This window comes from Elaeis guineensis, chromosome 5 (assembly GCF_000442705.2).
Source record: "Elaeis guineensis isolate ETL-2024a chromosome 5, EG11, whole genome shotgun sequence".
In the NCBI taxonomy this organism is placed as follows: Eukaryota; Viridiplantae; Streptophyta; class Magnoliopsida; order Arecales; family Arecaceae; genus Elaeis; species Elaeis guineensis.
This window is the reverse complement of record NC_025997.2, coordinates 3,347,087-3,363,747: the sequence shown is the minus strand read 5'-3', so window position 1 is coordinate 3,363,747 and position 16,661 is coordinate 3,347,087. Positions and strand designations below refer to the sequence as shown.

General features: G+C 36.8%; 1 pseudogene; it reads left to right on the top strand.

The window, feature by feature from the left end:
* The first annotated feature begins 3,800 nt into the window (after positions 1 to 3,800).
* Positions 3,801 to 16,302, top strand: LOC105044451 (THO complex subunit 4B-like; annotated as a pseudogene).
* The last annotated feature ends 359 nt before the right edge of the window (positions 16,303 to 16,661 follow it).

Genomic DNA, 16,661 nt, shown 5'->3' with positions numbered 1-16,661 from the left:
CCGCTCATGCCGCATTTGCCAATTAAGCACCGTTGGGAGTTGATCCCAACCTTTTCTTTGTGACGACTGGATCAAGTAACATCTCCAGGAGGTTCAGAGGGCGTGAAGATTTGGAGGCCAGTCAAGATATGATTTTAAGAAGATCACACACTTCTTCTGAAGGGACATCTAATTGAATAGATGGAATGTACGTAGTATTAACAAGTGCATCCCAAGGAGGACATCCAAAGCTCACCATTCATTCTTTCTTGCTACCAACTCACCTATACATGATGTGCTCTTTAAAGCCCTTTCTTTATAGATAAACATCATGAAAAAATTGATCAACTTTTCTATTGATCAACTTGTCCTCACACTTCTTCAGATAGATAGATCATTTTCCATGAAATAGAAGAAAAGTCTTATCCACCTAGGAGGTGGGTAAGTCATTTTCCAATCAACTCAAAAAATAACATTTTTATTTCATTCCTAAGATACCTCTAACCCAATAATAATATAATATAATATAATATAATACTATTATATATAATATAATATTATATTATTATTGAATAATAATATTATATTATTTTCATATAATATATCATATTGTATTATTATATATAATAAAAGATATTATATAAAAAATGGATAGATTTTAGCAACTTATCCATGAATCTAGTAATGCAAAAGAACATGGATAACAAATTCTTGAACCATTTTTCAATGCATAAAGAACTTGGATAAACTATTTTTCTATCTAAATATATTATTTACAAAATATTTATTACTCAAAAAAATATAGATTTTTAAATAAATTTTTTATCCTCAAAAGAACGGACCTTGAATATAAGCTACAAAAAACTTCATTCTTTTTTGGTATACCGTAGTTTTCTAAATAGCTTTGTGATGGGGATATGGAATACCGCTATTACAAATAGCTCGTATTTGTCCCTCCAACTTGACACTATGATTGGATTGTAATTTTTGTTATCTTTCAAAAGCTTGAACCCAACTAAGATCCTTAATGACTAAGTGATGTCTTTGGATGATGAGACGCATATGCAGAAAGAATGTTACATCTTATCATAATCAAAGGTAATGGTTGTGGGGTTGCGCCACCTCAGTCATGGATCTCAAAGCTCATCCTTGAAAATCCTCGGCTAACATAAATGAGCACTACCGGATCCACTAGAGGAAGCTAAGGTGAAATGGCCATACTTGTTCGGATGCTCACCGACCTCCAGATCAACTTCTAGCCGACCCTTAGGTCGGAATTCCTTCGATCATCAGGTCAACATCTCATCATCAGTGGGAACAAAGCCCGCAACTGACATCGACCTCAAGATTGAGATTCTGCCAATCACTAAAGGTAAGATTCCATAGTTTGTGCGGATACAAACCTAATCAGGGCACCACCTCGATCACGAGTCAACTCCGACCTGACAGCTTATCAGTTCATGAGGGCAGTCAATTGGAATTTCTTAATAAACTTCCAAAATGTGATCATATGGGCATAACAAACACTCACGATTAACTACCTATGGGCCCAAGTTTGACAATCCACAGGTCTAGGAATAACAAACTTTGATATCTTCTTGTATAAAAAGGTGATAAGGGAATTTAGGAAAAAAAGGCTATGGTATGCCAACCCGAGTCACCACTAGCTCTCATACTCTCTCTCTCTCTCTATCTACGCTCAAGCTTCGATTAACTTAATCATCAGAGTATCCTCTGTCGGAGGCCCCACCTCCGATGTCAGTGGGCTTCTTTTGTAGATCCGTCCAACGTCATGGCGTCTAAGTCGCCCCCCACCTTCGGCCACATCAGTACCACTGGAGCCTTGATACAACATTAATATTTAACGGTGGGTGGCACTAATAATAATTACAACATTAGTTTTATTTGTGATCGACAAGAGAAAAGAATAGATCTAGAGAATTGGTTGTGATAGCAAGGGTTACAGACGTGCTTGTTTAAAAAAAAAAAAAAACAAAAAAAACTAATGCAAAACACTAGCTAGCATCGAGAGGGGCCAATCTTGATGGGGAAAGACCAATATATGTTTAAGCTGTGAAAGTCATGAGTAGCCCAAACTTGTCAGAATGCAGAGCAACGCCAAGAATTAACCTACATTTGACATGAGAGATAATCAGAAAATAGATAGACAAAAAAATTAAGTTAGCTATCAGTGCTAACTTCTTTTATTCTTCTATGTCCTCGCAACGGTAATATACAGGGTTATGGCCCAACAATAATCGTGATAAAATGAGCTGAACACAATGGCACAAACTTCAAAGCGTGGCTTGCGACCTTTTAGTACCGGTAGAGTCCACGCAGCTCAAACCTACAATAATAAAAATTGATGGGCTTGCAGATATCAACACCTGAAATCTCTGAAAAACCAGCAATACAGAAGGCTTATTTTCATTAATCAGCTAAATAAATCAATAGATGGATGCTCACTGCTTATATTGAGTAATTTCATTTTAAGAAAAAGGTAGAGACGCTCCACCCACTTTATTTCTACTTTTTTTCCCAACTATTTTTGAAACACAATGTAGGTAGTATGTCCTTGTGGTTCATTTTACTTGCAATCCCTACCATCTAACTTTATTGAAATCAACTTCGACAGCAACAAGAAGAACAAAAGTAAAATGGTGGAGCAAGCTTTATCATTTGGGACTCTAGGTCAACACTCATTGTAGCGGATAGCTTTTTCCTTTTTGATACAACAGTCTCATTAACTAAATTAAGGGCAATATAAAAAGATTTGGTATATGGATCATACTGTATTGGAAGAGGATTTTAGAACAATTATCTCTGGATCACCATAGAACTATGGAATCAACGGCCTAATCATCTTCCACCGATGTATATTTAGAGACAAATCGAGCATCACTTCATGTGCTATGAATCATGCTTCAAGGAGGCTAACATGGCGGCTTTCTACATGGTCAATCTCAGTGATTTGAAGTTATAAGAGATTTTTTTTATTTACTGAGTTATCTTTGAGATTATTTTGATGATCAATGTAAGTAGATATATTTATTCAATAATTTTATAAAAAAATATAATATAATAATATAATAAATTATAATATATAAAAAAATTTAATGATTAAATCGGTGCTGTATATGAAGCAATCAGAGTATATTATTAATTAGTATATTAACCTGCGTGATGCGCAGGCCTCCTTCGTCTTTCTTTTTCTTCCTTACAGCCCGAGACTTCCCCACCCCATCCCGATCCAACGGTTCCCACCACGGTTGTGAGGACACCGCAGTGGATCCGGACATCGCAGTGGATCCGGACATCGATCCCCTTCAGCGCGGTGTCAATCTCTTCTTCTTCATCGTTCCAAACGAACGCTCCATTTCTGACCTTGATGACGAGTCTGTCCCCATGATCATCACTGCCATCCAGACGCTGGATCGTGTCCTCCTCCAACTCGCCGCTGGTCATATACGCATCGAGGTGCTCCAACGAGACAATCGTCTGCGAAGCCGTGATGAGGTTCCCTAATAAATCAAGTGTCGAACGGAGGCTTTCCCATTGAGAGGCCTCCGTTTATATATATATTAATATCATTAATATATATTATATATTAATTAATAAATTTTAATTGTGGTTAAATGTATTAACAAATTTTAATAATATGCACCATGAAGAAGAAAGTAATTATATTGAAAAGATAAATCCACAAAAAAACAACCAACTAAACATGACACCACCAATCGCAATGAAAACTAAAATTAACTTCGAGTATCTTTACTACGCTATTGTGTACGCCTTCGGCGAAGCGGTCTCAATTCCTCCGTCTATATACGCGTTTCTCTAAGGCGGCATTGTTCATTCTGGTTCTCACCGGGTCTTCTTCCCCACTTTACCCTCCTCTTGCTCTCCTCTTCACCCACTTCCAAACCCTAGATCGCCCAATCTCCTCCTCCGAAATCCACCAAACTCCTTTGCGAAACCCTTGCTCGCCGGTCCCATCTCCATCCTCCCTCTCTCTCTCTCTCTCTCTCTCTCTCTCTCTCTCTCTCTTCCCCCCTCTCCCCCACTTCTCCAAACCCTAGATCCCCCAATCTTTTCCTCCCAAACCCACCAAATTCCTCTGCGAAACCGTAGCTCTTCGCCCATCTCCGCTCTCCTTCTGTCCCTCTTTGGTGTCCTAGACATGAACATGCCGAGCGCCTTGGACATATCCCTGGATGACATTATCAAGAAGAACAAGAAGTCCTCCGCTGGAAAATCCCGCGGCCCGGGACGAGGATCCGGCCAGGCCCTGCTCGCCGATTATCTAACCGCTTCGGGAACCGCTCGGCTCCTTATTCCGTCGGGAAGGTACGATTAGCTTTCTCCCATCCCGGCCGGATCTCTAGATCTCCGTCGGATATAGAATCGCGGTCTTCTCCTCTTGAATCCAGGGTCTCTGAATTGATATCCGATCCAGGCTCCGACTTCGGCATGGCAGCACGATATGTACGCGAGTTTTCCGGCGCCGGCGACTAGGGCATCAGCTATAGAGACGGGGACCAGGCTCTGCATCTCCAAGTTGGACTACAGGGTCTCCAACGAGGATGTCAAGGTTATTATCTTTACGCTTTTTATTTGATTTGGTTTATTTATTAAACTTTGCGATACTTCTGTAGGTCTATAGTTCTTTTTTGTCTGTTCTTTCAAATTTTATTTTATTTTTTGGGCCAAAAAGTTCCATGTTGAATTTGAAGATATGTTCCATGATATGTTAATAGAACCTGACATCAGTTTGACAACTGACATATTGGATGGATTCTAAAGAACTCTGTTCCATAATTTTCTTTAGGGGCTCTTTTTGGATTTTTTTTTTTAAATTTACTATTTTAAACTAGGATAACGTTCCAGAAAATTTAACACCCAAGGTATACGAAAAGTTGAAAATCTTTGATTATTCGATATATATCTTAAGGGAACTCGATTCTTGACTTTTCTATCAGTGGAGTGATGAATTCAGCTATCCTAAGTTAGTAGCCGGTTGGACAGCTGCCATTTGGTACACCTTGGCCATGGATTTGGTGCACGATCTTTCTTGTTTGGTATAGCATGATCTTTCTTGTTTGGTATAGCATGTTGGATCATCTGAATGCTTCTTTGGCTTAATAGCATTGTATGTGGTATGGTCAAAATATCAATGCAGGAAGCATGTAAGAGATAAATATGTTTCTATAGTCATCATTATAAGGATAAGATATCAGGAGTCTTCAAATATAAGATTAGGGGATGGGAGGGTTTAACATCTCTTTTCTTAGGCATCCTGTGTGATGCTAATAGATGGAAGGTATCAACCTTAAGATATCACCGTCCACACAAGGTCATGCATGCAATTGTTCATGGACTGATTGTTTGAGAGTGGTGTGTGTGTGTGTGTGGAGTCTTTGTTGCCCATGAACATAGATAGGAAAATCAGAAAAAAAAAATAGAGGAACGGTAGGCAAAATTAAGAGAGATGGAGAAAGGTTCCTTGGACATTCATTGTGTTAATTTGCTGCACAGAAGTTGAGATGTATCCTAAAAAACACATTCCTATGTCAACATGGGTGGTTCTGCGAAATTAGATGTACAGTCTGGCTGCAATGCAAGCAAGCTCTTTTAGACTCATGTCATGCCATTTGGTCACCTCACCTTTCTATCCCAGCTTGACATGATATTATGTGGCATCCATGGAACAACTTTGATCTTTTCTGTATCCTGTGCATTGGGAGTGTTGCAGGTTGTATACTGGCCTGAGCATCTCCTCAACTTTTAAAGTACTTGGAAAGAGTTCTTTATTCCTCAGAAAATCTGTTGAATGCTTCTATTTTTTGATCAGATCTCTCAATCCGTCATTGTGTTTCTCTTGATGTCATGCCAAGAGAAAAAAAATCTTTTTTTTTTTTTTTTGCTTGCTTTTACTGACTAAAACTTGCCTGTTTGGTTGTCTAAAATTTTTATTAATCTGGTCCAGGAACTCTTTTCAGAGGCTGGCAATCTGAAGCGCTACTTAATTCATTACGATAGGAGTGGAAGATCCAAGGTATTTCCTTCAACTTGGTCTTGGCTTGTAGTTTTAATATTTCATTAGTTTTTCCTCATATTTTGAAAATGTTGTTCTTAAGGGAACGGCAGTTGTCTTTTCAAGGAGAGGAGATGCTTTAGCAGCTGTTAAAAGATACAACAATGTGCTGCTAGATGGCAAGCTAGAGATTGTACGAACAAACACTGCGATGCCAACTGTTGTGTTTCATGTTTCGAATGGGGGCTGTGGAGAACTCAATGACATTTTTAAAAGGTTTGAGAGTTTTGCCTTTATGAGGTGCATGCCATTTAATTAGTTCCATCATTTATTGTTGCTTATTGTTTGTGAGAGCGGTTGTTCATATTTTGTTTGACATCTACTTATTATAAGGAACTGCCTCAGTTAAGCAACCATGACATGCATCACCTTGTCGTCCTAGAAAACATTACCTTTCTACATTGCCTTCAACTAATAACAAATTTCCTTTTCTATGGTATTTTAAAATACCAAGGGGTTTTTCAATTTTTGTTTTACGTCTACTTATTATAAGCAACTGTATGACATGCATCAGCTTGTCATCTTTAAAAACATTACTTTATATATTGCCTATAACTATTAACAACTTCCTGTTTTTATGGTATTTTAAATTACCATTATGTTTTCATGATTTGAGCGCAACTTTTATGATAGGCATGAAAAATGTTACAGTATTTACATGTTTAACCTTGTTATATTCCAACTTTATTTTTTAGAGAAATATATGTCTCTCCCCTCAAGTTTTGGTGGGTAACATTTAGACACCAAAACTTGAAAAATTTTCATTTAGACCCTTGAAATTAGTTTATCACGTCAATGTAGTCCAGTCGTCCATCCCCGTTAGATTAGTGTTATCATGTGGCCATCACGTAAGAGCTAATAAACTTTTTTGTTCCCGAAATACCAAATATCCTTCTCTCTTATGCATAAAGGATCCTTTAATTATTTATTTTATTTCATCCTTGTTGACTTTGAATCTTCTAAACTATGACCCCCTCCCCCATCACCACCTCCTCCTCCTCTTGCAAATGGAGGCCCTCAACTACTCTGGCCTCTCCCACCACTATTGCCCACCCTCATTCCTCCCCAAACTCTCCTCCTTGTCTCATTGACTATCCAAGCCTTCCTTGCCTTTCCTTGAACCCAACAAGAAGCCTGCTGTCATCCTATTGCTGTTGCTGGCGCCACCATGCTAGTTATAACCCAATACCACCATGGATCCTGAGACCACATTCCTCTCTGGCATCTCTCAAACAATCCAAAAGCCTTGTAAGTCTCTTTCGAACCATACATACCAACATAGCTATTCAAGATATTCATTTAATGATTTTCTTTTCTAAATGAAAGAAATGATGGGTTGCTTTAAAATTTTCTCAAAGTAGAAGTTGGATTTCTTTGACTCTAGGGCATGCTTTTTGGAAATAGCAACTGGGCCTTTCTGTCTGTTCCATCTCTTTATACATATATAGTGGATTTTTGCACAACCCATTTCATGGTACTTTATCTCTAAGAAGAATAGCTTAATGAAGCATTTTGCAATTGCGACTTTAGCATATATGTGAAAATGCTGATGTTCCAAAACACTTTATAGGAAGGTGAGGAAGTGGATAATCAAGTGCCATTTCGTTCCAACTCCAAATCCTTGAATTCTCTTTCCGCAAATATTCATTCACCAACTAATAAAATGTGTATCTTTAACCATTGTTTACACCAACTATTTACAAATAGGCCCTTGGGACATATCCAACTTGCTTGAGGTGCTGCCCCAACCTATCAAGCATTTTGAAAATTCTTTCACTATGTGGGTGTGTTCTATTCCAACTCTAAACTTATGAAATGTATTACTTAGCTAAATCTGATTGGCCCTTTTTGGCTCATGTGCTCCTAAGCCCTTCATTTGAATCCTTGCCTTAGCCACACCATCCTGGTTGCCATCTGCCACATAGATATTTGACAAGATTAACACCAATTTGAGCAGCCAAGATGCTTACAATTGCAGCAGCATCTGGTTCCAAACCTACCTCTTCCATGTGATCTAACAAGGGTGTAACCTCCTTTGCCAGGTCCTTCTTAACATACCTTGATTTCATTATGATCCAAGTGACTAAGTTTTTAACCAACATCTTATCAAACAATAGCCTCACCATGTCCATGTCACACATCTCAGTAACCTGATACCACCATGTACCATGAGGCAACATTTCTCCCCAGCATCCTCTCAAACAATTTGAAAGCCTCATCCTTTTTCCAGCCTATGCATGCCCATCCAGTACAGTGTTCCAACTCAGCATATCCCTCTTGTACATATTGTTAAAAAGTCAGCATGGCTCCTTCAGATCCCTAACTTTTGTCAACCAACAATCATAGAATTCTAGGAGATGATATGTCTGTGGTATTGCATAAAAATTCCACCAAATATCAGCTTTACAGAAGAAGGTTTGGGATGAAAATTATATGAAGCATGAGGGGCTTTTGAACAAGGTCTTCTAGTTGGTGAAGTTAACAAGGAGTCTATGACCTTGGGGGCTTGGATTTGCTTGACATGGTGGAGTTTGGAGCACTGGTGGACGTCAGCGAACTTATGCTTGAAGGGGTAATGGCAGGAGACCCATCTAGGGGTTCAGTTGGAGCTAGTTGTGGGTCCTGGAGAGACAATGGATCTCGTTATCCATCATGGAGATGCCAAGGAGGCCACGCCCATTGCAGAAGAGGTGGAGGACTGAAGGAGGTCAAGAATGGCATGGAGGTTGGACAAATAGAGAGTGTGAGGGCAGATGAAGTGATCGGGATCGGTAATCTCTTGGTGGGTGTGATGGAGGGAATTGCAGGGCAGCAACACTAAAGCAGATGATGGAGATGACTCGGCATCGTGGAGTGGATGTGAGGAGGGCATCAAGCATGATGACAATGGAGAGAGATTAAAGACTTTTGTAAATAGCCAGCAGATAGAAGGGTGTTTTAATCTTTTAGGATTGTTTGTTATGGCATCAGGGATAGAAAATGGACTCGATTATGTCACAATAAAATAATTTGTGGGGCTAACTGAAAACTAAAGGTTTTGGTGTCTAAGTGTTTTTAGCTAAAACTTGTAAGGCCAAAATGTATTTTTCCCAATGTTCTACTGTAACTGCTATTGTGACACTAGCAGCCAATAAAAAAGTATATGAAAGTCTTATTATGGCAAGGTTTTTGAAATTTAACAAAAGGTTTAAGCATGTAATGTGAAAGAATAGCACCGTCTATCTAATTTTCTTCCATTAAAACATATTATGACCATACCTTAGGCCTAACAAACAATCAAGCTGCCAAACCTTAACCTAAATGATCAATGGATTACAATGTTTCTTTATAGGCATAATGAAGGCCTCAACCATTTGTTCCCATGTTTTCTGATTGACTAATAAATTAGTGTCCAAGATCAAAATGGTTTAGCTTCTATATATTCCAGCTTGTCATCCCCCCGTATATAACCTTGACAAGCATGTTATGCAGAGTATGTCATGATTGATGAATCATTTATATGCATAAATATTGACAAAGAACATGACATCCTTTTGTTGCTCATTTTTCAATACCATATTTTTTTAAAAAAATATTTTGGAGATATATTCAGAGGTTTTTTTACCCACCATTGGTTTTGTCATACCCACATGTTAGTTTGTGGTTTAAATATTTAAGGTTGGCTGTTAAGAGATATAGAAAGTGTATGATGTGCTTATGTTTTCATTTTTCTATAGCATTCAAATGAAAACACATTTAGACTTTAATAGTGGTTTGCCCTTTGCTAATACTTATTGAGAATTCAACCATGGGATGCAGCAAAGGAATAAATTGGTTTCCTTAATATGCTGATTTTGTCAATTACTCATTTGATAGTTATATTGACTGTCGCAGTTGCTATCTATGTAATGAGGCTGCTATTCCTAGTAACTAGGTTGACGACTGCAAGTCTTTTCATGTTCCATGCATACCAAAACCGTGTCATCCTAATATCCAGGCCCCCCAAGTATGTTATCTGATGTGTAATTTACAGGTGCATGATACTGTGTACTTACTGGAGGTAAGCTGTTTGTGCTTGTGCGCATGTATAGATAGTGTTCTATCAAGAATCCTTTCCCAAAGCCGAAATGCAAACATAAGAAAATGCATTTAAGACCAGTCAAAATTTATCTTCATGTATGGATTCATATTGTTTGGATCTTGACCTTCCTTGAAGAAACGTCATAGAAGGTAGCACATCTCCTTTTTGAATGTGCATGTGTTCATGCATTATAAGAATTAAGGTAGCCTTGGAATTCATTTCTTTTCTTTTGAATTGAACAACATATATTTGAGACAAAATGTTATAATATTTGAAGTATAAAAGTATGCATATGATTGCCTACATTTTCATTGTTTCCTATAAAGATTATGGCTCTATTTGGGATTGTTGTTGGCAGTAGAGCTTTTGGAGCTTTTGAAAGCAGAGCTTTTGAAAATAGAGTTTCTGCAAAAAGTTATTTGCTGTTTGGTAACTACATTTATAAAGTGTTTTGGAACTTTAACATATATTTGGTAACTAAAATAAAAGTGCTTTTGGTATGATAAAATGGTAATAAAAGCCATTGCATGGTATTGTATAGTGAAAAATAATATAATATAATATTATATATTATTATGTATTAAAATATTATTGTATTATATAATATTATTATCATATAATGTAATAATATAATGTAATATAATTATGATTATAATATAATTATAATGTAATATAATATATTAGTACTAAATCTAATCTAATAATAGATTATAATGTATTATTAAAATATTATTATATTATCTTATTATTATAATATAATAATAGATTATAATATATATTTATAATGTAAATATTATTATATTTTAAAATATTATTTTATTACATAATATTATTATCATATAATGTAATATTATATTATATTATAATATTATTATAATTCTGATGTAAATATGATGCAATATAATGTAATGGATTATAATCTAAGCTAGTAATAAATTATAACATAGCAGATTATATTATATTTTTATAATATAATAATATTCTATTAGTATTAAATATTGTCATATCAATTATATTTTTGTGGTATAATAATACTAAAATAGATTATATTGTATGTTTATAATATATCATAAAATTAATTTATTATTATATTATATTATATTTATAGTATAATAATAATATGATATGATATAAGATATAATTATGAGATTTGTTAGTGGATATTTTGATCATTAAAAAGTTTATTTAAATCAAAACAGCTTGCTGACATTAGCCAGAAAACACTTTCGGAGAAAGCTTCAAAATGGAGCTTTTGCCAAGAAGATCTTTCAGCTTTCTGACAAAGCCAAAACGACTTCCTAATTTTTTACCAAACATTACTGTACTATCCAAAAGTACTTTTGGAGGGTCAGAAAGTGCTTTTTGACACTCTAAAAGCTGAGCCAAATAAGACTTAAATATTTCAAAAATTGAAGCCTTTTTTTTTCCTTATTTCAAGATGTTATCAATTTACACTTAGCATATATTATCGTTGTGAGATTGAAAAATTGCTTACACGTGGAGATGTGGAATTGGACATCTTACCTGTAGTCTAATTTTAATGCTTCTAAGCTTACAATGCTATACCAATAACATATTGATGATGAGCACATGGTACATCACATAAAGTTACCTTCTCTTAATGAGGATTGCAATCATCAATTAAGGTTTTTAAAATCTCTGTGTCACACCAATCTAAGTAGGTCATGCAATATCAATGTAAACATATAATCGTTTTATTTTAGCCAAGTTGGAAAGTGAAGAGGGATTTGAGTGAATTGATATTACTCTGATATCTTGGTGAATGTCGAAACATTTACCAATATATGGTAAAAACATGATAGAAATCATATAAAGGGTTTGTTTCAATGATTGGGCTGAAAATCCTCTAGAATTTGCAGGTTGGGCCAGTATAACCAGCAAAATCATAGGATTACAGGTTGGGCTAGGCTTATATTCAAAAAAAAAAAAAATTTGGATCTTTTTCCTCCCTATGGGATTCAGTTTGCCCCACTCGAAAGCTAATCCTGGATATTTATGAATATTGGCCTAGCATAGCCTGTAATTCTATAATTTTGCTGGTTGTACTGGTTCTAACCGGGAATTCTGTAGGATTTTCAGCCCAATCATCCAAATAAGCCCTAAGAAGCTTGAAATCCCCAAATCATGGGAGGTTAAGGAGGGAGGAAGGAGGAAGAAGAAGTCACATATAGAACCCATTCATTCGATGGCTGCCATTGTAGGGTAATAAAAGCATCTTAGTAGCATCATTCTCAATTGCAGGAATCTTCTACCATGGGTAATGTAGTCGCTTCAAAAAATTATTGGAATCTTGTACCTGTGCCCTCTTCTGTAGCCTCTTCCTTGAAGATGAAATACTTGCTTCCCCACACCAATATTTGCTTTGATTCTGGCAACTAATGTATGATCCATGAGTTTAATGGCCTTAAGATCATGGTGAACATGAACTGCAACATTTTTTGAAGAGGCCCTCGATGACACTGCAATGGAGTCCTAGGGCGCTGTAGCGGTGACTTTGACATCTTCGGTAGTTGGGTTAGATATTGGTCTCTTATCCCTCTTCCAATGCCAAGAAAGTTCTTGGGCAGACTTTTCTCTAAGGTTAGGGTTCAGTTTAGTGAGGATGGTGATTTTTATGTTATTCTATTTTATTATTGTTATTATTATTTGGGTGGGTGTTTTGAAGGTTGTAGATGATCCCAATCCTTCAAAATGCAATTGAAATGTTTGTCATTTCATAAGGAACAGAAACCAATCTTGGTGGGGATACCGATATCATACTAGCCAATATATAGAGATATATAGGCTTACATCAGGAAGGCTAATACTGGCCGATATTGCTGTTGTATTGGTGAGCGGCTGATACCAATGCGAACTGTTACCTTGGCTGGGACAAAAACTTTATGTCCAACTGCATGTGTACATATTTACCACCTTCTCACATTACATGCCTTTTTTTATTGTTGAAGCAAGTTTTTGATATTTTGAATAGGTTTGGTTAAAGATACTCAGAATCTTAAAAATTTGACATTGGTCAAAACAAGATTAGATGGCAAAATATAAACATGTTTTCATTAATTAAATCTTTGCTGAAGATTTGAATAGGGAGGTTCCATGATGTGTCCATCAGGGATTTGTGGTTCTTCGATATGTTTGGTAGGCAGTGAAGCACATCTTGATCAATATTGAAAGGTGAAGAGGATTACATGGAACAAATGCTTGTACTCTTGTAAGGGAAGAGGAAAGGTGTAAAGATTCACAACTAAACTTCCTCTTGAGAGACATTATTTTGGACAGATAGATTATATTCTGCTAGCAAATTCATCTGTCAATTGATTTTCTTCAGCCTTTAAAATCTAGGAAATGAATATATGGTACTACTGGTTTGGTTTAATCTCCCATCTCAGAACCGTCTTTTCTATTTCTTCAAACAATGCTGTCCCAAATTTCACAGTGTAGCAATCCCCGTTTCTGACTGTCGCGGTTATGTGCTTGCTATGGCAATGAAAGGCTTATCGATCTTAGAAGCAGGATAGCTACATTTTGAAGTCAAACTCGTTCCTGATCACCATTCAATACTCCCTATCCACATTCCCTGTGCCACTCTTACCATTTCTTGTGCAATTTGGTCTTTGAACAAAAAAAGAACCTTATGTCTCTGCAATTAAATTTCACCACTGCACATGATTCTACTGCTAGTTTTTAGGATACTCACCAGTTGGTTTTTTGCAGGGAATTTACCTATAATTGCATTTCATACTTCTAGATATTTGAGTGATGTGAAACTAATTCGCTAGTAAAACGTCAAGCTTTTGACCATGTTTTGGGCCTTCCATTATTTACTCTTCATTTTGTCTGAATTGTTTTGGCATTAGTCTCATCCAATTGATCACTTCATGCCTAGGGCAAAGTTTTTAATCATAATTGTTTATTTTATATGACATTTTTTGTTTATGAAAAGTAAAGTTTCAATACAGTGAGGTTATTTTACTTTAAACTGGAAAATAGTATGGATAGAAAGGCAGGTTGTATTCTCTTTCTGTAGGAATTCTTAAAGACACTTGGAATCTTGATCTTGTGTGATAAATCGGTGTCAGTGAGTTAATTAAGAAACAAAAATGGGCAGCGAGAAATCCTTAACCAACATACTGTATCTACTTCATTTAGTTTTCGAGTATCCCTTGCAAAAAACAGCATATAGAGGTTGAGGTCCATAGTGTGTTTTATCATTTGACTGTGATGTTGAATAATCATGGCATGACATTTGCAGTAATATGATTTTGTTGTGACATTAGACCAATACACCTTGAAAACATCTTTTTGGTGATCTTTGGAGGAAATTCTTGGCATCTGGTAAATGCTGATCCATCACCTTACGAGATTCCTAAGTATACTAAGATATCCAAAGTGATTGTGTTTTGCTTCCTTTCTTAGTTGGAATTTTTTCAAGCCTAGCATTGGATCAATTCTGCCATCTTGTTTCTCACTTAATAAATTTTCTACTGAATTTTGTTTATCCCTTAAATTTTAACTTTTGCTTGTATTGGCATGATAATGTAACAGTGCACCGGGAAGTGGCTCCACAGGATGGCCAAGAGGTGGTGACTGTGGAAGGTGGAGGGGCCATGGCCAAGGTAAAGGCCGCAATGAACCATTATCTGCTGCAGAGCTTGATGCTGATCTGGAGAAGTACCATTCAGAAGCCATGCAAATTAATTGAAATCTAGTATCTGGATTTATGTGCTCCAGTTGCTTGCGCAATGCTGCTCAATAGTTTTCTGTATTTCTGCTACTCTGTATGGAAGGGAAACCACTCTAAAACTTAATGCTTGGTTTATGGGGCTTAGGTTTTCTTATTATTACTGTTCCTTTTGATTTCAGCATGCCACCTGGATTAAGTGGACATCTGGTGACTGCCCTCGAGGATCAGTTCATTTGGCTGGTCTAGTTTTTCTCTCTCTTTCACTAATGCATCCTGCATCAGTAGTGCAAGCTGTTCAAGTCAGCTGCAGAAGGGAAACTGCAGTACTTGAGCATATGCAATCTTAGTTTCTCACTCTGAATTGTTGGACAGTCCAAACTGGTTGAAGGTGTTTCTTATTTCTTAATTATCTATTTGCCTAATGCTGTGTAATGTTACTGAATTATGCACTTGATAAATGATTGTTGCCTTGTAAATCTTTTTTTTCTCTTTTCACTTTTTCTCTCTTGAGCACTGAAACTTTCTTTTAGCATAATAATATTAACATGCCATGCAATTGCAGCCTAAAAAGTCGTTTGCATTGTTTTGCAGGTGGTTAATGACCAATGTCTACCTCTAGTGTTTTGGGTTCTCTTTCAGGCATCTACTTAGTTGATGGGATGTCAGGTTCCTTCACCCAGCTAAACCAAAAATTATCTGCGGGCCACTTCTGATTTGTTTCCAGGTAGCATGTGTGTCCATGAATATTGAAAATACTTACAATGGTACATCAGATATCTTTGGAATCGTGCATCAACTGAAGGCAGGTTGATGCCTGTGGTTGTGGACTGACAGGGCATGGGGTATCAGAAAGTGTCTAAACCAAAAATTATCTGGGGCTGCTGTTGATGTCCAAAGTGTCAGTACCTGTGAATTTTGGAAATATGCATATGATGGTACATCATATATCATTAGAATTGTACAACTGGAAGCAGGTTCGGGCTTGTGCATCAAGGTACCTGAACCAAATGTGTGGACTGCTGTTGATTTCCAGCTGTATCAGTGCCCATGAATTTTGAAAACATGCATGATGGTGCATTGGGCACATCATTAAAATTGTGTCAACTGAAAGCAGACTGTTGCTTGTGGTCTCCGGTTACGCCGAGCTTACGGTGTCAAAGGTGCATAAACCTTGTTTGTTGAAGAATTAACTCAATGGTATTATACCCGCATGGAGATGCTCGCTGGTTTTTGTATCTATGCTGCGCTTTGAATTTTTGATTTTTTAGACTATATAGCAGTTTACAAGGTATTTGCTGCTTTAATGGACCTGGTATAGGGCCACATGATGAGACCAACTGGATGGAACTTGGGAATTGTTATACCTTCTGTGGTAGCCTACTATTAAGTTGGAAGCCTCTCAAATGTTTGATGACTCATATTGGTTTACTTGACGAAGTGAGATAAAATCCATCTCATTTGCATGAACCGTGAGTTATCATTTTGGAAGATATGGAATGTTGCAGGCTGGCCTTCAGAAAGCAACGAAAAAAAGGACGTAGAAACCAGGAGCGGTTCTATGCTTGCTTTAGAGAATCGTTTGCTCTTGGTTGATATGAACGTGCTTTGCAACTGATCTCTTGATGGAAACAGAATTGAAATGCCGTTCCATGTGACTCTCTTTTCAGTCATAAGTTTTATCTATTTATTTCTTTACTCTTGTGGCAGAGCTGATCTAGTTTGACCACACGGTCGCCAGGCAAATGATGCTAGCGAGCTTTGGATGCACCTATCATTTGAACGTATATGGTTGACTTATGAAAACAAATGACCAGCAAAACTGGGCT